This window comes from Salvelinus sp. IW2-2015, linkage group LG5, assembly GCF_002910315.2.
Source record: "Salvelinus sp. IW2-2015 linkage group LG5, ASM291031v2, whole genome shotgun sequence".
NCBI classification, from domain to species: Eukaryota; Metazoa; Chordata; class Actinopteri; order Salmoniformes; family Salmonidae; genus Salvelinus; species Salvelinus sp. IW2-2015.
The window spans coordinates 9,606,370-9,627,997 of record NC_036844.1 but is presented as its reverse complement, the minus strand read 5'-3'; the positions used below and the strand labels follow the sequence as shown (position 1 = coordinate 9,627,997).

At 46.0% G+C, this 21,628-nt stretch overlaps 1 long non-coding RNA gene and 1 other non-coding gene across 2 annotated transcripts; one reads left to right on the top strand and one right to left on the bottom strand.

The window, feature by feature from the left end:
* Positions 1-3,903: 3,903 nt before the first annotated feature.
* Positions 3,904-9,915, bottom strand: LOC111963617 (uncharacterized). Its single transcript, XR_002877274.2, has 5 exons — positions 9,721-9,915; positions 6,616-7,280; positions 5,627-6,403; positions 5,456-5,545; positions 3,904-5,020 (listed from the first exon to the last, which is right to left on the bottom strand). It is a non-coding gene; the product is annotated as an uncharacterized lncRNA (long non-coding RNA).
* Positions 9,916-21,055: 11,140 nt separating this feature from the next.
* Positions 21,056-21,131, top strand: trnaa-ugc (transfer RNA alanine (anticodon UGC)). Its single transcript has one exon. It is a non-coding gene; the product is annotated as a tRNA-Ala (tRNA).
* The last annotated feature ends 497 nt before the right edge of the window (positions 21,132-21,628 follow it).

Here is a 21,628-nt window from a genome sequence, read left to right as displayed (position 1 = left end):
ACTTGACGCTCTGGCCGATGATTTGTTTACCTCTGGATAACATGAAAACAGCCTAACCAGCTCCGCTGGCAACAATTTCAATAYGCTTTTCTGCAGACGTTTACTGACACCGGCCATATTCAACGGGTGTTGTACACATGCCACTTATCGTTAGCTAACGAGCCAGCCAGCTAACGTTAGCTAGTTAAACAACAATGAACAAAGTGCCAACAATGCCTAACATTAGGCTCTAACTAGAAAAGCAAATTGCTCTGGGAAACAAATAATAACAACTAAGGAGCYAGCCAGCTAACGTTAGCTAGCTAACAGTACACTTTAGCTTGAAATGAAACAACTTTGTCTAAATTAGAAATGTGTAATATCTGAAACTGTAGCTAGCTAACGCTAGACTATCTTACCTGCATACATCAACATGCATTCCAGTCAGGAATGCCATACCACGGTTGCCCTTAGTTTGAAGATGTAATCCGGGGACTGGTGTTTWCTCCATCTCTTTAGCTATCATACTTTAATTCCACTGATTTCAAAACTTGATCCTCCAGAAAATGGAGAGCAACACTTATGCAGCTCCACTACACAATATATWTTTTTTWAATCAGCGTTCGACAGGATTACCAACACAGACTGACGAGCTCAAATAGACAGACACCTTCAATATGTCAGACCAATCCAAACTCCTCTCTCGGCATATCCAGCCCACTCATTATATCAGCCAATCATTGGTAGTGGGAAGGTTGCCCGCCTTTTCTGTGGCTTAACCAACAAGGCTCGTAATATAACAATTGTATTAATATTTACAGATGGCATACAAGTTTGTTATTAAGGCACATGAAAATTCACATGTTCGAGAAGGCATTTCTGCCTGGTGTCCTGTGCAATGTTTTGCCAGTAAGTAGTTTGATTTTACAATAACTTACAGATAAGTAGTTTGCTGTTTAAAATGGACGAACTCACAGCAACAAGTTTCTATTAAGTTACTGGAAAATGCACAATAACCTCTTTTCAGTGCAGCTCGTCACTTACTACATTTGCAGAGCCATGTTTAAAGGAATTTCTCAACCTACATTAGCATAACCATCAAACACTTAAACTGCTCCAACACTTCCTCTGATGGTTGGCACAAATATACATATATTTAACCATGCCGCCAAATATGCTAATGAGCTCTAACCATTACATTGTTCACACCTATATTTTAAAGTGGAGTGATGATCRTACCTTATATTCAAAATATTGGGTAGAAAAATCTCTCATACCTACAAGGTACCGAATTGTACCATGTGAGTTTATATGTGTACCTGGGAAGTGTACCTTTTACCTTTTTGTACACCGGGGATCAACACTGTACCCTAACCATACCTTCTTTTTTGAGAGTGTGTTAATATATGTTCCAAACAAAAGGTATGAACCTGGTGGCACTGCAGAAACATTGATCCACTTCTAACCAAGAGGTTGCAGTTTCAAATCCCCAAATAATTATTGTTTACTCTACATCAAGTGTCCTTGAGCATTGGTGGTGATAATTGTTTAATTATTTACGTGATTCTGGGTAGGTTTTAGCAAAGTGCAGAAATGCATTCTTGCCAATAAATCTGTGGCCATATCTCTTTTATGCTCACAGATCTGGTGCTGTAGCTGCACTGTAACAAGACATTACAGGTTGTAGCCAACAAGGGGTTATTAGTTCAAATCACATTCAAGGCCGAGTACATTAAATGTAACTAGCTACAATCTTACTGCTAAAAATAAATGATGCAGGGAGTTGATGTACCAATTCAACTTTCATTTGTTGGCAGATAAACATGTTTCAATAAAACAGGAGATTAGTCTGTCAATGAAACAAATAAGTATACTTGGCTTGTTTTCAAGTTTATTTGGTCTGGAGACCAAGGTGAGTTTACACAGCAGTATGCAGGAACAGTTATGGCAATTTATGACATACAGTATATACAGTAATAATAAATACTACAATTCGACAAAGGGAATATTTTCATATGTTGGGTGGGTGCAGCGAGGTGATCGGAGTCACTTTGATGCAAGGGGAGATTGTTGTTATGGACCTTTCACATCTCCTCTTGAGTCATCAACTTATTTGTATCCAACATACTATCCATCATGTGAGGGATAAATTGCATGAAGGGCCCCAACAACACACGTGTAACAGTATAACTTTACGTCCGTCCCCTCGCCCCGACCCGGGCGCGAACCAGGGACCCTCTGCACACATCAACAACAGTCACCCAYGAAGCATCGTTACCCATCGCCCCACAAAAGCCGCGGCCCTTGCAGAGCAAGGGGAACCACTACTTCAAGGTCTCAGAGCAAGTGACGTAACCGATTGAAAGGYTATTAGCGCGCACCACCGCTAACTAGCTAGCCATTTCACATCCGTTACACACACACGCAAGCAAGGCGATTTGGTGTCCTGTGCCCAGCTTCTCCCCACGTAAAACAAACTCTGAAAGAGTCTGTAGGCCACCAAGCGATATTGTCAGTAACCTATGACGAGACTATTTGTTGTGGTTGCACACGGCACAACCATGTATCAGGAGTAAAACACTGTYCGATGCTAAGCCACACACCCAAACACACACATTAATATTACTGAGCATCAAAGGTACAACAGTGGGCTTTTATTGAGTGACGAGCACCAGTGTGAGACATCACTGTGTCTGTGTGGACACAACCTTGATCATGCTGACATATCTACTCATCTATGTTACGTACAACAATGGGATGGACCAACATACAGGCTAAACATCACCACATTGACAAACAGGTGCGGCGTGCACACACACATCTCCACACGTCTGCAAACAGGCACACACACATTCTATTTTTTAAACGGTGTAATCTAAACGTGTCAAGTCACAGCCTGAAGGACTGACAAGACGCTCTGGAGACCAGCAGCTAGTTGTGCATTAGTGGTTTCTCCTTTCAAGTCCGACTACACAACGTTGGTTAGATACTCTCTGTAGACCATTGGAGTGAGTTATAGTATAGCCTATTGCTTTACTCGAAAGTAACCTAGGCTCCAGTGTAGTGTATGATACTCAGCAACGGGGGTGTTTACATTTTGCCCAGATGTTCCAAAACCAGCCCATTCAACAGCCATCAGGAAGCCAATACCTTACTGTCCACCATCAGGTAGGCTAGGTTATGAACCAATAGGCCTATCCATAATAAATGATCAAATAAATACTGCATAATGTGAGACGTGCAGCCTACCACCAAACTCGACTGGTGTTCGCCTATTTTACACCAAGCTGGTTGAATGGGCCCAGTTAATATCCAATCGTTGCCCCTGACCACCTTTTAGAGGTCTCTGATGTTTCCCCATATAGGCTGTCCTGCAGATCTGTGGTTATCTATGGGCAGAAGGGTTGTGTGTGAGCCAGGACTGCAGGATTCCAAGCCAAACTCCCACACACATTCTTCCCCAGCCAATCGCACACGGGTGTGTGCGCCGACATTAGGAGTTAGCTTCTGCTGCAGCCTTCGCTGTAAAATATAACTAGTTGCGGCGGTGTTCCGGGACGGCGGTGCTCCGGGACGGCGGTGCTCCGGGACGGCGGTGCTCCGGGACGGCGGTGCTCCGGGACGGCGGTGCTCCGGGACGGCGGTGCTCCGGGACGGCGGTGCTCCGGGACTGCAGAGGCTGTACATTTCATACATTTAGTGATTTGCTAGTAGACACTATCCAGAGTGAATTACAGTAGCCTACACTGTTCACATATTGCGTAACTCCATTGTTTTAATCAAATTCTTTATTTAATAGTTAAATACATGTTTTGACCAATTACAAAGAAACATTTTAGACTTAAAAAAACATGATTTTCTTTTACAATAAACTGTTTGTTAAGGGTAGTGCATGTTAAAATACATAATGCATAGGACAATAATCAAAGATTGTTTAATTAAGGCAGCAATATGTGTAGTATATGTACTCAGTTTGTAAATAATCTACTGTTAATAATATATTTACAAATCAAAAAGTAAGAGAAGGTAAAACATAAACTAAGTTAAAGCTTTAAAGGGAAACAGCGCCACTGTCTGCCCCACCGTAGTTATTATTTTTGTTTTGTTTACAAAGTGGAGATGAAGAACATCTTTCAACGTGGTGAAAGAATGGCAGCACACATTCTGATGTTCTATCGTGATTGCAAAACAATATAGCATCACAGTGTTAGTTACATTTCCGTCATTTATCAGACACTCTTATCCCGAGCAACTAGGGTTAAATGCCTTGCTCAAGGAAACATCAACATATTTTTCACCTATTCGGCTTGGGGATTCRAACCATTCAAACCGCTAGGCTAACTGCCACCCCGTAGTTAAACCAGAGCTCTCAACGCCTAGCAATCTCTCACACCTCTGTWGCCTGGTTTACGTCTGCAGATACCAGTCAGATTCACTCCTAAACTAGATACGATTAYAACCTGATGTTTCTCTTCATCTGAACTAGTTGCCCACATCTGTCACGAAGTCCTCTGTCTTACTGCTGTGTATACTGTCCATACTTGGGGTAGAGGCAGTGCCATATCCAGAGCTCTTCAGCCACGCTAAGACTTTGTGACGGGATCTCTTCAGCTCTTCAGCGTCTGKCTCGGAGATGTTATCTGTGGCACAATATAACTTCAACAACAGGGAAATCCTTGCTGATCATGTCCGAATATTGCGTCTGAGATTTGTTTTGCCCAATAAAAATGCATTCATATCAAAATGTCAGTAAATCGTTGATTGAATACTTCTACTCTGTATCGGCATTACTAAGCTATTATTTAGGCATCAGAGACCCATAGAGAGGCTGTAGCTAGAGAACAGATTTCTGTGACAAAAACATTTCGGTGAATTTAAAACCGATGCAGATTATCCAAAGTTACCAGCCACTCACCATGAGATGGCAGATTCAACTGACTAGYTATCTCTCTCCAACTCCACTCCTTCTCCAGCAGTTCCTTCCRCTGTTCTCTCACCTCCGGATCTATCGACTGCAATCTTTCTAATTGTTGACCGCCTGCTATGGAAAGCAAAAAAAGACATAAGAACAGATCATAGAGAAAGATAGAGGCCTCTAGTGGCCAAAAGTCTGTATTAGCATGGGCAGCACGCCAAGCACCATTGAGGGCTTCCACCATTTTAAGGTAGTCAACTGGGTGGGACTTCCTACTTCATTGGCTGATCCCTCCTGATGACTCGATTGGAGCGAGCCCAACCAGGTCATCAGTAGAGATCAGCCAATCGTGAAGAAGAAAATGGACTACTTTAAAATGGATATAGCCTCAATGAAGCTGCCCATGCTGTCACAGACATTATAATGGCACAGATACAAAGATGAGTCCTCTATCTATCTCTATGGTACATATGCACAAGGTTACATTGAATGGAGACAGTATGAGGAGGGTGGAATTGAGGAAAGGATGTATATTCTGGTATAAGAAGACTGTTTGCTTACTGCTAACACCTTGATCCTCCCTCGGATCTTACATTGTGATTTCTCCCTCTCCCAGTCCAGAGCTCTCCAGGGGTGGCTTGTCTCCACTGACTGTTCAGGAAAAACAATAACAATGAAGAACTTCGAAAAAAGCATGCTGGGGTAAAGAGAGAGAGAAAAGCGATTACTCACAGTTAGGTCCATCAGACATACTCCTATTTCCCTTTAGAATTGGTGGAGTTGATGTCTTTGCTATTTCCAAATTCTCCCAGTTTCTCCGATCCCATTCCTGATTGAAAAGTTGTGAAATCTTCTCAGTGGCTTCATCATCTGCCTGTGGAATGATCCCTGTCTCCACTGGTTTATGGATCTCAGTGCTCAGGCAAAATAAATGTTTCCCTGCCACCATCTCCTCTATCTTCTCCAGCAGCTCTGTGACCTGAGCGTCTGTGTCTTTACCCTTACTGTCAAAGACATGATACCTGTTCCCACATTTCTCTATAAGCCAATGCAGGGCCTTCCCTTCACTCTCAATGTGCTGCTCGATAGTTGTGTCTCCCAGACATGCCCCCCGGGTAAAGACCGCTATAGTGTGTCTCCAGACTCCCTCTCMTAGCAGCTTCATGTTGTCCTGTGTCACCTTCCTCTGTTCCTCAGCAAACGCTGTGTCTACAGGAATCATCAGGAGGACAGCATTGGGAAACGGACAACAAAGAGAAACACCCTTCAGTATTTCTGACTTCACCGAGGGAGAAGTGAACTAGACCAGAAAGAATTTCCACCATCCGGGTGTGTCCACGACAGTGACTTGCCTCCCCCCAACCTTACCCGACTGTTGTGTAGATTTTACGCTTCTCCTTCCAGCCTCAAACTTAGAAGTGTTCAAGATGGCGTTTCCAGCAGCACTTTTCCCAACAAAGACCCACCCCAGCATTAGGAATCTCAGTTTGGTTAGGATGTGGGTCTCCTCTGTATAAAAGAAATTCATAAAATATCAATTCAAGTTCATAAAAACATAGAACATACAACCATTTAACCATTTMATTTTGTGGAGGTATAATAAATGGGTATGTGCAGGTGGAATTGTTGCTTAGAGCATATTTAATCATGTGGTTCATATTGTCTCTCCTGACCATTTATTTATTAAGATGTGTGATTCACTCCTGAGTAGATATACCAACCTTTCAGAAGTGCATTTAGTTTCTTCCTTTCCTTCTGCGTTTTCAGACGTCTTTCTTCCGATCTCTCCACCTTCTCTTCTCCTCAATGTTCTGCAACACTGCACCCTCAACTTCAAAGTGGCTCCCATTGTTCCCTGCCACCATCTCCTCTATCTTCTCCAGCAGCTCTGTGGCCTCAGTGTCAGTGGCATTACCCTTACTGTCAAAGACGTAGTACCTGCTCCCACATTTCTCAATGAGCCACTGGAGTGCCTCCCCTTCATTCTCAATGTGCTGCTCAATGGYTGTTGTGTCTCCCAGACCTTCCCCATAGGTGAACAACCCCAGACTCTCTCACTGGGAAGCTCCAGGTGTTCCTCTACTGATTTCCTGCTTGCTTCTGTGAACCGACAGCCTCAACCACAAGTATGAAAGCATGGGGTCCAGGGTGGCACAGAGATGTGCTGCTTATTCTCTCTTAACCAACTCTGGTGTGTCACCTAAACAATATTTCCTCCACCAGCCAGGAGCTTTGACCAGAGTGACCTTCTTCCCACTCACTCCTCCACCTCTCTTCTCACACTGGGMAGTGATTCCCCCAGATTGAAAAGCCTCTCTACCTAGGATTGTGTTTCCAACAGAGTGCCTCCCAGACATTTGTGGCCCCACAATCAGTACTCTCCGCTCTGAGAGATAGAAAGTGAGTGGAGGAGGAAAAGGGTAGAGAAMGATAAGAGAGGGAGGGTGATGGAGAGGTAGAGGGGGAGAAAGAAGGCGAAGGAGGATGAGGGTGAGAGAAAAATAATGAGGGAATGAGAGAGGAGAAGGGTATACAAGGGAGCAAATTATTTTTGTTGTTGTTTTCAATTACTTTCTAATGTCATTAGGAAACTTCAAAACATTGTATTCTCCTTTAAAACCAATGCCTTCCATGGAGTTCAATCTGATTAACACACTGTAAAACAGTAACTGCCCTGTAATGAATACTCAGGGAGAAAAAGGTGTAGGTTCAGGCGCAGAGCGCGGCAGGTGTTTATTTTGCCTTCGCAGAAGGCAGGAATTGTGGTCAAAGGCAGGCAATGGTCATACACAGGTAGACAAACAGGCAGGTGACTAAAAACTAGGACTGAAAGCTAACTGGTTCTCACAAACGAGCCAGGAACAGGCTTAGTAGAGTCAAAACGAACAATACCTCACAAAGGCACAAACAGAATGAACTGAACTAAATAAGGAGCTGATGAGACCAGGTGAGTTCAACTAACACAGGTGAAATCAATGGACAAAAATGAAGGACGGGGTTACGTTACAGAACACAAAGAAACAGGGCTATGTTCAAGAACACAACGAAACAGAACACAAGGTTAACTATGAAAATAAAAACAGAACCTTACAGTAGCAACAGGACTTATCCACAATTTATATATTACAGAACTTATTGTACTTATATATCTCAATATACAGTAGGGGAGAACAAGTATTGATACACTGCCGATTTTGCAAGTTTTCCTACTTACAAAGCATGTAGAGGTCTGTAATTTGTATCATAGGTACACTTCAACTGTGAGAGACGGAATCTAAAACAAAAATCCAGAAAATCACATTGTATGATTTTTAAGTAATTAATTTGCATTTTATTGCGAGACATAAGTATTTGATCACCTACCAACCAGTAAGAATTCCGGCTCTCACAGACCTGTTAGTTTTTCTTTAAGAAGCCCTCCTGTTCTTCACTCATTACCTGTATAACTGCACCTGTTTGAACTCGTTACCTGTATAAAAGACACCTGTCCACACACTCAATCAAACAGACTCCAACCTCTCCACAATGGCCAAGACCAGAGAGCTGTGTAAGGACATCAGGGATACAATTGTAGACCTGCACAAGGCTTGGATGGGCTACAGGACAATAGGCAAGCAGCTTGGTGAGAAGCAAACAACTGTTGGCGCAATTATTAGAAAATGGAAGAAGTTCAAGATGACGGTCAATCACCCTCGGTCTGGGGCTCCATGCAAGATCTCACCTCGTGGGGCATCAATGATCATGAGAGAAGGTGAGGGATCAGCCAGAACTACACGGCAGGACCTGGTCAATGACCTGAAGAGAGCGGGACCCACAGTCTCAAAGAAAACCATTAGTAACACACCATGCCGTCATGGATTAAAATCCTGCAGCGCACGCAAGATCCCCCTGCTCAAGCCAGCGCATGTCCAGGCCCGTCTGAAGTTTGCCAATGACCATCTGGATGATCCAGAGGAGGAATGGGAGAAGGTCATGTGGTCTGATGAGACAAAAATAGAGCTTTTTGGTCTAAACTCCACTCGCCGTGTTTGGAGAAGAAGAAGGATGAGTACAACCCCAAGAACACCATCCCAACCGTGAAGCATGGAGGTGGAAACATCATTCTTTGGGGATGCTTTTCTGCAAAGGGGACAGGACGACTGCACCGTATTGAGGGGAGGAGGATGGGGCCATGTATCGCGAGATCTTGGCCAACAACCTCCTTCCCTCAGTAAGAGCATTGAAGATGGGTCGTGGCTGTTCTTCCAGCATGACAACGACCCGAAACACACAGCCAGGGCAACTAAGGAGTGGCTCCGTAAAAAGCATCTCAAGGTCCTGGAGTGGCCTAGCCAGTCTCCAGACCTGAACCCAATAGAAATATCTTTGGAGGGAGCTGAACGTCCGTATTGCCCAGCGACAGCCCCGAAACCTGAAGGATCTGGAGAAGGTCTGTATGGAGGAGTGGGCCAAAATCCCTGCTGCAGTGTGTGCAAACCTGGTCAAGAACTACAGGAAACGTATGATCTCTGTAATTGCACACAAAGGTTTCTGTACCAAATATTAAGTTCTGCTTTTCTGATGTATCAAATACTTATGTCATGCAATAAAATGCAAATTATTTACTAAAAATCATACAATGTGATTTTCTGGATTTTTGTTTTAGATTCCGTCTCTCACAGTTGAAGTGTACCTATGATAAAAATTACAGACCTCTACATGCTTTGTAAGTAGGAAAACCTGCAAAATCGGCAGTGTATCAAATACTTGTTCTCCCCCACTGTATATATGGTGTACTAAATTGGTTGTACATGTATACTAAATGAGAAAGTAACTGAGGGACTCACCTCTTTCATAGTTGGATTCAGACTTTTCCTCCATTTTTCTCTGAATTTTGTTATAAAAACCCAAAAGATTTGGTTTCAGTAAATCTTGTGTGGTCCCAGTGTCTTGGTCTGTTAGCCTGAAAAAACAGTGGAAAAAATATTTTCCATACACAGGACCTATAACATAAGAGTAAACAAGGACATTTTCTCCCTGAATGTCAACCCTAGAATAACTAGACTGGTTGCATTTCTCCCTTACTGTTTTGGCTCATAATCAACCATACGTGAATCATGTTTTTACCTGTCATAGGGGACGACAGGCCTTGTCTCATCCTCACAGGCAGGCAAAGCAGTTGCCCTTAGGCACAGATCTAGGGTCAGTTTACCTTCACCAAATCCTAACCCCATTAGAGGGGGAAAACATAAAGCTGACCTTAGATGAGTGTCTATGAGAAAGTTCATCCAGGGAGGTGTGGCTGCGTACGAATAGCTGTAGCACGTCCCAAAGTATGTGTTATGATGACGTAGTAGATTAACCAGCACAGAACAAAACTGACCGGACTGCATTTTCACAGTGTACAGTAACCTACGATGAGACTATTTGTCGAAGTTTCACACGGCACAGCCGTGTATCAGGAGTAAAACACTGTCCGATGCTAAGCCACACACCCAAACACACACATTAATATCAGTGAGCATCAAAGGTACAACGGTGGGTTTGTATTGAGTGACGAGCACCAGTGTGAGACATCACTGTGTCTGTGTGGACACAACCTTGATCATGCTGTCATATCTATTCATCTAAGTTACGTACAACAATGGGATGGACCAACAATACAGGCGTAACATCACCACCATTGACACTCAGGTGCGCACGCACGCACAGGCACAACACACACACCACACACACACACACACACACCACACACACACACACACACACACACACACACACACACACACACACACACACACACACACACACACACACACACACACACACACACACACACACACACACACAACACACACCACACACACACACACACACACACACACACACACAACACATTGTCACGTTCCTGACCTGTTTTCTGTTAGTTGTTTTATGTGTTAGCTGGTCAGGACGTGAGTTTGGGTGGGCAGTCTATGTTTTCTGTTTCTATGTTGGTTTGGGTACCTAATATGGTTCTAAATTAGAGGCAGGTGGTTTTCATCTCCTCTGATTGAGAATCATATTAAGGTAGGTGTTTTCACATTGTTTGTTGTGGGTGGTTGTCTCCTGTGTCTGTGTCTATGTTGCACCATACGGGACTATTTCGTTCGTTCGTCGTTTTGTGTCATTTTCCTGTTCGTTCGTTCTGCGTTACATGTAAGTCCTTACGTTCAGGTTTGTCTACTCCGTTTGTTGTTTTGTTTAGTTTTAAGTGAAGTTCGTGTTTTCGTCTTTACTTTAATAAATAATATGTCAAATCACAAGTCTGCATTTTGGTTCGATCCCTGCCTCCCCTCTTCGTATGAAGAGGAGGAGGAACGCCGTTACAGAACCACCCACCAATCCAGAACCAAGCAGCATAAGTTCGAGCAGTGGAACACGAAACAGGAATGGACATGGGAGGATGTTTTGGACGGTAAAGGTTGCTACACATGGGAGGAGATCCTGGCTGGAAGGGATCGCCTCCCATGGGAACAGCTGGAGGCACTGAGGAGAGCAGAGGCAACCGGAGAAGGGAACCGGCGTTATGAGGGGACGCTTCTAGCACGGAAGCCCGAAAAGCCCTTGAGTACTACCCAAAAATTTATTGGGGGGGGCTAAGAGGTAGTGGGCCAAGGGCAGGTAGGAGACCTGCGCCCACTTCCCAGGCTAACCGTGGAGAGCGGGAGTACGGGCAGACACCGTGTTACGCAGTAGAGCGCACGGTGTCTCCTGTACGTGTGCATAGCCCGGTACGGGTTATTCCACCTCCCCGCACTGGTAGGGCTAGATTGAGTATTGAGCCGGATGTCATGAAGCCGGCCCTACATATCTGGCCACCAGTACGTCTCTTTGGGCCGGCTTACATGGCACCAGCCTTACGCATGGTGTCCCCGGTTCGGCCTACATAGCCCGGTGCGGGTTATTCCACCTCCGCACTGGTCGCGACGGGAGCATTCAACCAGGTAAGGTTGGGCAGGCTCAATGCTCAAGGGAGCCAGTACGCTTGCACGGTCCGTATTTCCGGCGCTACCTCCCCGCCCCAGCCCAGTACCACCAGTGCCTACACTACGCACCAATTTCCAGTGCGTCTCCAGAGCCCTGTTCCTCCTCCACGCACTCTCCCTATGGTCGTGTCTCCAGCCCCAGTGCCGTCCAGTTCCGGCAACACCGCACTAAGCCTCCCTGTGCGTCTCCAGAGCCCTGTACGCACTGTTCCTTCTCCCCGTACTCTTCCTGATGTGCGTGCCTCCAGCCCGGTGCCACCAGTGCCGGTACCACGCACCAGGCCTATAGTGTGCTTCGAGAGGTCAGTGTGCCCTGTCCCTGCTCCCGCACTAGCCTTGAAGTGCGTGTCTCCAGTCCGGTGCCTCCAGTTCCGGCACCACGCACTAGGCCTACAGTGCGCCTTATCCGCCAGAGCCATCCGTCTCCATAGCGCATCTGAGCCATCCGTCTCCATAGCGCCATCTGAGCCATCCGTCCCCAGCGCCATCGAGCCATCCGTCTCCCCAGCGCCATCTGACCATCCGTCCCCAGCGCCATCTGAGCCATCGTCTCCCCAGCGGCCATCTGAGCCATCCGTCTCCCCAGCGCCATCTGAGCCATCCGTCTGCCCAGTGCCGTCTGAGCCATCCGTCTGTCCCGAGCCATTAGAGCCGCCCGTCTGTCCCGAGCCGTCAGAGCCGTTCGTCAGTCAGGAGCCGCTAGAGCCGTTCGTCAGTCAGGATCTGCCAGAGCCGCCAACCAGACAGATCTGCCAGAGCCGCCAACCAGACAGGATCTGCCAGAGCGCCAACAGACAGATCGCCAGAGCCGCCAACCAGACAGGATCTGCCAGAGCCGCCAACCAGACAGGATCTGCCAGACCGCCAACCAGACAGGATCTGCCAGAGCCGCCCGCCAGACAGGATCTGCCAGAGCCGCCAGCCAGACAGATCTGCCAGAGCCGCCAGCCAGCAACAGTCTAGCCCAGAGGCCGGCCAGTAGGCCAGATGAGCGTCCAGAAGCCGCCAAGCGGCCATAGAGCCGTCCAGAGCCGTCAGCGAGCCATGAGCGGGCCAGAGCCGTCAGCGGCCATGAGCGTCCAGAGCCGTCAGCCTGCCATGAGTCCAGAAGCCTCAGCCTGCCGAATCAGCGCGCGTAGCCATGAGCGTGCGTCCAGAGCCGTCAGCCTGCCATAGACGTCCAGAGCCGTCAGCCTGCCATGAGTAGTCTCAGTAGCCAGAGCCGTCAGCCTCCATGAGCGTCCAGAGACCGTCACATCATGCCAGAAACTGCCTCTCCAAGCCAGAGCCTGCCATCTCATCTCGACCGTGCGAGCTGCCTTCAGGTCCGACCAGTCAAGCAGCAAGCTATCCAAACTCCTGTACCTGACTCGCACGGCCTCCTATCCTGACGGCTAGCCACTGTCCTCCCCCTAAAGGTGGCCGTGACTACCTTGGTTCCCGCCAACTATTAGCACGGTGTGGTGTCATTACTAATGGGGGGGAGTACGTAAGGCTGGGCATCTGGAACTATGGTGGGTGGGCTTGGGGCCGCGTACCCCAGCCAGCTAGCAGCTCAGCCAGCCGACCACCGTCGGTTCAGATGCCCACCCAGACCCTCCCCTAGACTTTGTGGTGCGTGGTTCGGAGTACGCACCTTGAGGGGGGGTTATGTCACGTTCCTGACCTGTTTTCTGTTAGTTGTTTTATGTGTTAGCTGGTCAGGACGTGAGTTTGGGTGGGCAGTCTATGTTTTCTGTTTCTATGTTGTTTTTGGGTACCTAATATGGTTCTCAATTAGAGGCAGGTGGTTTTCATCTCCTCTGATTGAGAATCATATTAAGGTAGGTTTTTTTCACATTGTTTGTTGTGGGTGGTTGTCTCCTGTGTCTGTGTCTATGTTGCACCATACGGGACTGTTTCGTTCGTTCGTCGTTTTGTGTAGTCATTTTCCCTGTCGTTCGTTCTGCGTTACATGTAAGTTCCTTACGTTCAGGTTTGTCTACTCCGTTTGTTGTTTTGTTTAGTTTTAAGTGAAGTTCGTGTTTTCGTCTTTACTTTAATAAATAATATGTCAAATCACAAGTCTGCATTTTGTGTCGATCCCTGCTCCTCCTCTTCGTATGAAGAGGAGAGGAACGCCGTTACACACATAACACTTAAAGGGTGTAATGCAATCTTGTCAAGTGGATGGGTTCTGGTTCTATAAAGTTTTTCATTTGACTTTGATCTAATGATTCTTTATCTAATGTAATCTAAAATAGACTGTCAGAGTATTGATCGTGCTGTAACACTTTGCCCCTGTTCCATAAGAGAGCCCTCGTAGACAGAAGTGGTGCTTTACAAAGCCTCAGTCTGTCAATGGAGTAAAGGGAAATGAAATATTTAGTATCGCTTAAAACTTTGGTTGTTTCATAACTTCTGTCGCGACAGGAAATGGCACTGTGGTCTATGTTTCTGGCATAGAGACACATTCTTACAATGTTAGAAACAGAATACATTCATCTGAGCAACATTCTGTGTGATCAAGTAGAGTGCAAAATGCATATCGACCATAAATCATAAACAGTCTTATTAAGTACCAAATAGCTTCCCTTGAATACACAAAAAGGGGCTTGGACATCAACTGCAATCTGATTAGCTGGTAACGTACAGTTCATTTTGTTTTTTTATCAGATTACATGTAACTGATACATGCAATCAGTTACTCCCCATCCCTGCTATATATAATTAGCATATACATTTAATTATCATTTGAATGTCATTAATTAACTGTAATTAACAATTCACTACCTCCTCGTCCTTCATCTTGATGAATTTCTCTGTCTCCATGTCGGGGTGACAAGGTCAGGATGGGGGATCGGGCTCTCCACACGGTTATCTGTATTAATTTTACTGGAGTAGAGAGAAACAGCAAGGTTATCTCTGATACACACACACACACACACACACACACACACACACACACACACACACACACAGCGAAATGTCAATGCTGCTGCTCGATGTATGTGATAGGCCTCAAGCTACAACACACACACACATACATACACCCCGACAACACACACTCACCACGCATCGACAAACCCTGGTGTGTCTAYGATGGTCAGTTTCAGTTGAATTCATTTTTCCTCAATGTCAACCGTGTGCTTAGTGATCTCCGCTGTATGACTGATACACTCTGGAATGAGAGAAAGACAGAGACAGAGAAGAGATAGAGAGAGATAGAGTGAGAGAGATAGAGTGAGAGAGATAGAGTGAGAGAGATAGAGTGAGGGATGCGAGGGAGAGTGTAAGAAGTATATATGGTGACAATTGTTTTGACATTTTTTGACACGTCCACTATGTGATCTCCACTGTGTGATCTCCACTGTGTGATCTCCACTGTGTGATACGCTACCAGCTGTCACAGTCTCGCTTCAGAATTAGAAGTTCGTTCATCGATGTTTCTGAAACGTTACATTTCGAAGTTGTTCCAAATGTCAAATTTAGATGTGTTTGATGTTAAAGTTGAAAGTTTAGGCATTTACTCCATATGGTTGAGATGTGGGGTAAGGTTTGGAATAGGCTTGATTTTAAAAATCAAAATGATTTGAACTTGCACCTTTTGGAATCAGAGGCCGAGGCTTAAGCCCATCTGCCATCCTCGTCCACAACGCCCTAGCAAAACCCAAACCTACTTGAAGGTAACAGCGCTCACTGTTGCCCCTAGTGGCCGGTTTCCACATCATCTCCCGACTTCCTCAGACACGGATGGACGTCGAATACTGACTCGTATCACGGTTGACCTGGCTGGTGATATGCTCTGAGAGGAACAGTAACAACTCACCGTCAGCGTTGAGTAGTTTCCTTTACTTGTGCAGGTCTGTGTGGAACAGGCTGTAGTAGACTTTCCCAAACCAGACAACACACACATACACACAAAAGCATCAGTCAGCAGCATCAGTCAGCACATACACTGTGTGAGTGTGATTAGGCATCTCTTACCTAACACCACGAGGGTAAAGTCAAACCCCTTCTTCACTGACTTCCTGTGGACCTGGTTGGGGAGGGTGGCAAAACTACTACGCGGCCAGGAGATACGTGAGTTCGACACACTGTCACCTCCTGGGACGTGCGGATATTAGGAGATATGAACCGCTCTGTCTGCGCCGCCTACTCCCCCCCCACCCGACTTGCACATCTCCACCACAGTCCTGAGGCGATGTATCTCAATACACACGCGTCAAGATCCCACTCTAACAGTGCTCTGGAGTAATGACGACGGGTTTAACGTATGGATTCACTGAGCGGTCGTTGTACTATACGAGGCCCTTGATTCTATACACGGGTGAGCAGACTGTGCTTGGAGGGTTGAGCTGGGGAGGAGGGGAGGAGGAGAGGAGGGAGGGGTTGAGCTGGGAGGAGGGGAGGAGGGAGAGGAGGGAGGAGGGTTGAGCTGGGGGAGGAGGGGAGGAGGGGAGGAGGAGAGAGGAGGAGAGCTGAAAGAGTGAAATTAGTGACTCCTGTGTCAGACTGTAGGACTACAGCCATCAGGACTGTAGAGATACAGCCATCAGCTTCATTAGCTCATTCTACTGTGGAATCTTCCAGAACAAACTGATGCCCTGAGGAGACGCAGCTCTGAATGCTGCTCTCTGCTGTGTTTGTCTGTGTTTGTCTGTGTTTGTGTGTGTTTGTGTTTGTTGTGCGTGCGTGATGTATGTGAGTGCGTGTGTACTTGCTTGTGTGTGTGTGGGCAGTGTGTGGTGTGTGTGTGTGTGTGTGTGTGTGTGTGTTGCTTGTTTCGTTGTGTGTGGTGTCGTGCATGTATGTGTGGTGTGCGTGTGTACTTGTCTTGTGTGTGTGTGGGCTGTGTGTGTGTGTGTGTGTGTGGTGTGTGTGTGTTGTGTGTGTGTGTGTGTGTGGTGTGCATGCGCCGTGTTGGTACCGTGTGACTGCTCTCCGGGGCTACAATAGGACGCACAGATCGGAGCATACATGTGAGCTCTGTGAGACCATCTGTACTTCTGACTCCTGAGTTACATAACGGCCTGCGTCATCAAAATAAAATCTAATTTTATTTGTCACACGCTTCTGAAACAACAGGTGTAGACTAATAGTGAAATGCTTGTTAACGGATCCTTTTCATACAAAGCAAAGTAAAACAATAGATGGAAAATAAAATAAAAATTGAAATGGTGACACGAGGAAGTGAATAATTAATATACAATGAGGAGTAAAAATAACATGGCTATATACAGGGAGTACCAGCACTGAGTCGATATGCAGGGGTATCAGATAATTGAGGTAGCTATGCATATAGAGGTAGGGGTAAAGTGACAGGATAGATAATAGACAGTAGCAGCAGCTTATGTGGTGTGTGTGTGTGTGTGTGTGTGTGTGTGTGTGTGTGTGTGTGTGTGTGTGTGTGTGTGTGTGTGTGTGGTGTGTGTGTGTGTGTGTGTTGTGTGTGTGTGTGTGTGTGTGTGTGTGTGTGTGTGTGTGGTGGCGTAGTATGCAGTGTGTGTGGCATGTTATGTATGTGGGGGAAAGTAGTGTTTTGTGTGTGTGTGTGGTGTGTGTGTGTGTGGCGTAGTAATGCATGTGTGCGCATGTTATGTATGTGGGGGAAAGTAGTGTTTGTGTGTGTGTGTGTGTGGGGTGTGTGTGTGTGGGCGTCAGTATGCATGTGTGCGCATGTTATTATGTGGGGGAAAGTAGTGTGTGTGTGTGTGTGTGTGTGTGTGTGTGTGTGTGTGTGTGTGTGTGTGTGTGTGTGTGTGTGTGTGTGTGTGTGTGTGTGTGTGTGTGTGGTGTGTGTGTGTGTGTGTGTGTGTGTGTGTGGTGTGTGTGTGTGTTGGTGGTGTTGTGTTGTGTGTTGTGTGTGTGTGTGTGTGTGTGTGTGTGTGTGTGTGTGTGTGTGTGTGTGTGTGTGCATAGAGAGTTAGTGCAGAAAAGGGTTCATGCAGGTAGTCCGGGTAGCCATTTGATTAGCTATTTAGCAGTCTTGTTTAGCACTATTATGGCTTTTGTTCAGGGTCCTATTGGTTCTAGACTTGGTGCACTGGTACCGCTTGCCACGCGGTGGCAGGGAGAACAGTCTATGGCTTGGGTGGCTGGGGTCTTTGACAATTTTTTGGGCCTTCCTCTGACACCGCCTGGATGGCAGGGAGCTTGGCCCCAGTGATGTACTGGGCCGAACTCACCACCCTCTGTAGCGCCTTGCGGTCGGATACCTTGCAGTTGCCGTGTGAAGCGGTGATGTAGCCAGTCAAGCTGTTCTCAATGGTGTAGCTGTAGTACTTTGAGGGCCCATTCCAAATCCTTTCAGCCTCCTGAGGGGCATGAGGCATTGTCGTGCCTTCTTCACAACTGTGTGGGTTGAGGGGCCCCTATGTTGATGGTCAGCGTGGTGGATGTGTTGTTGCCCACCCTCATCACCTGGGGGGGTGGTCCGTCAGATAGTCCAATACCCAGTTGCAGAGGGAGGTGTTCAGTCCAAGGGTCCTGAGCGTAGTGATGAGCTTGGAGGGCACTGTGGTGTTGAACGCTGAGCTGTAATCAATGAACAGCATTCTGACATAGGTATTAATYTTGTCCAGGTGGACGTTTAAAGGTCTTCCTCACATCGGCTATGGAGAGCGAGATCACACAGTCGCCCAGAACAGCTAGTGCCTGCATCATGTGGCAGAGGGTTACAAATAAATAGCTAAACGACTTGGCTGCGTTCAACAACACAGAGATAAGCAGGAGAAGATAGGAGGGGGCCTCCTGTAATCCTGCTATAAGAACCTGTGTGAACATGTTGTGTGAAAAAAGAAGAGAGGGGGGACAGAGAGAGAGAGAGTTATTTGAGACAGAGTGGAGGAGTGTGAGTGAGTGCTGCAGTGTAGTGTCACGTCTACAGTATTGAACAGTAGGTAAGCATCTAGAATTAGCAGACCAACTCCCTAGGAGAGCAGCGGGGGAGCTAGGCCTGGAGGAGAGAGGAGGTGGATGGGGGGATGGGGAACAGAGAGTGGGAGGATAGAGTATAGGGAAAAGGAGAAACAGAGAGGGAGGATAGTGAGAGAATAAAAGACACAGAGAGAAAAAGAAAGGATAGAAAGGGAGAGGTTGGAAGAGCGGAAGCCCAGTCATTTCAAGCTGCTGTATCTCCTCTGGCAGTGCTGAAAGACAATCACATTAACAGGGGTTGCTATGACGACAGCGAACGACCATTCAAAATTATAGTGGCCAATTTGACGTTTAAAAAATGGCGTCAAATCCTGCACACCCAGCTTTCTCTGGGAGCTTGGAGGTTGGCCAACCCTAGACTAGGGAGCTGTAAGATGAGCAGTGAGCACCTTCACAGACAGCAGCTTGTAAATAGACAGCTACCCACATGAAGATAGACACCTATAGAGACACCTGTCTCTGTGATCTATGCACAGCTCTGTGTGTGTGTGTGTGTGTGTGTGTGTGTGTGTGTGTGTGTGTGTGTGTGTGTGTGTGTGTGTGTGTGTGTGTGTGTGTGTGTGTGTGTGGTGTGTGTGTGTGTGTGTGTGTGTGTGTGTGTGTGTGGACAGGTTTAACTATACTTGTGGGGAAACAAGTCCCCATAAGAATAGTAAACTAACAAGGTTAAGGGTTAAGGAATTAGTGTTATGGTTAGAATTAGGGTTAGGAGCTAGGATTAGTTTTAGGGTTAGAGTTAGGAGCTAGGATTCGTTTTAGGGTTAGGAGCTAGGGTTAGGGTTAAGGTGATGTTTTCTGGTTAGGGTTAAGGTTAAGTGTGTGCGAGCGAGCGAGAGAGCGAGAGAGTAGAGACATTCATTCTGCCAGATAAAAACTTACAAGGTTTGGTACAGTGTGTGTGTGTGTCGTGTGTGTGTGTGTGCTTGTGTGTGTGTGATAAGATAAGACAATGCTGTGGTGCCCAGCGTCCTAATTGGGGTCACGGAGTGGAAATGGTCTTTGCTTTTTTCTTTAGTGCCCCAATTGGCTGCTGCTTCCGCCTGCTGCTGCGATAAGACATCATAACAAAAGACAAGTGGCACCATGCAGGCGTAATGTGATCATTCATAACAGGGCAAGGTAATACTTTCTTCAAAGATGCCATAGAGGACGAAATATTCCTCTCTTTCCCATATTAAAGAGAACGCTTATTGAATATATTTTCAGATGTGGTAATACCATTTCGATTGTAGCCTAATTAAGACATGACTTATGTGAGTAGATAATTACATTTCAACAGCACTTTTCTCATAACACAGACAGGCCGTAGTCATATGGGCCGACAGGTCCGTTATAAAACGGTTATAGCGGTCGCTCGGGTCTCAGTTGTTGATTGATTGGCGATCAGCTGGAGTAATGTGGTACCTGATCTGAGCACCAGCACTTGTGCCTGGTGTTGCTTGTTATCTTGGCTGCCGAAACCTACAAGCTCTCACAGTCTCTAGCTGTGTTCCAATACTCACACTAACCGTACTATTTGTGACATAAATTGAGTATGTAGTGTGCTTAATGGTCATAGCATGGATATAGTTAGTATCCCGGATGTCGTACTACATTTGCCAAAATACGAAGTATGCATGCAGTGGACACTATTTGGCCCATAATGCAATTCTTCAGAAAATGGGCGTGGCTTCACAACGTTTTCAGATTTGAAGAAAATGGTGGAAAATATGCAATATGAAGTCCGACGAGAGCGGATACAAATGCGTTGCTTTAACTAATTATGACAAATGTTAACAAATGTTGAATTTACAAACACACCCGAAGTCTAGCTAGTAATTTGTTATRCTAACAAGCTAGCAAGAAGTTGCCTAGCAACAGCATCAACTTCCGGTCGACCAAGTACGCTCAACTGAAAGGATACCCTTTGTTTACAGTATACTAAAATGAACTAATAGTATATAGTATGTAATATATACTCATGAAGTGTGTAGTATACAGTATGTTAGTATGGGTATTCGAACACAGCTTCTGTCTTTCAGAATTAGTCTGAAACACCTGGACTCGGCCGCGAGCCCGCCTTTCAAGACACTCAGGCCTATTGTCTAACCAAAAAATAATAATTGTAGGCCTATGAAACAGTATTTGACATTACTGTCGAGTACAAAACAAACAGTAGCCTTGTGTCTTTCATCTTGAGACCTCAGTGAATTCAATCTCTCAGAACTGTGTCAAGGTGTAGTTAATGGGTCCCATGGGTCCCGTGTGGCTCAGTTGGTAGAGCATGGCGCTTGCAACGCCAGGGTTGTGGGTTCGATTCCCACGGGGGGCCAGTACAAAAAAGTATGAATGTATGTACTTGTAAGTCGCTCTGGATAAGAGCGTCTGATAAATGACTTAAATGTAATGTAAATGTAATGTAAATGTAATGTAAATGTAATGTAAATGTAATGTAAATGTAATGTAAATGTAATGGTTTCGGCCGAAGACTGACAGTCTAACGCCACTTCTAATCCAGACAATGAATGGCTCTGGATACTATTTGACAGGTCGGCTACAGTGGATGGGGCTGTATCTTTACTATATATGAGAGAGAGAGAGAGAATTTAACACACTTTGTTTGGGGCTATACAATGGTGCTTACAATGAAAAGCTCTTTGAGACCTAGTGAATGTAGGTTAGGCCATTATTGTGTTCTAGTTGTGACACATAAAGGAAGTGTTTTGACAGGTACTCAGAGTTGGCCTCTCAGAAATGCCCCTACTCTCCCCTGGGAACGGATATAAATGTTTTCAACATCAAAGGGACTTTGCCTTAGAACTGTACCGAT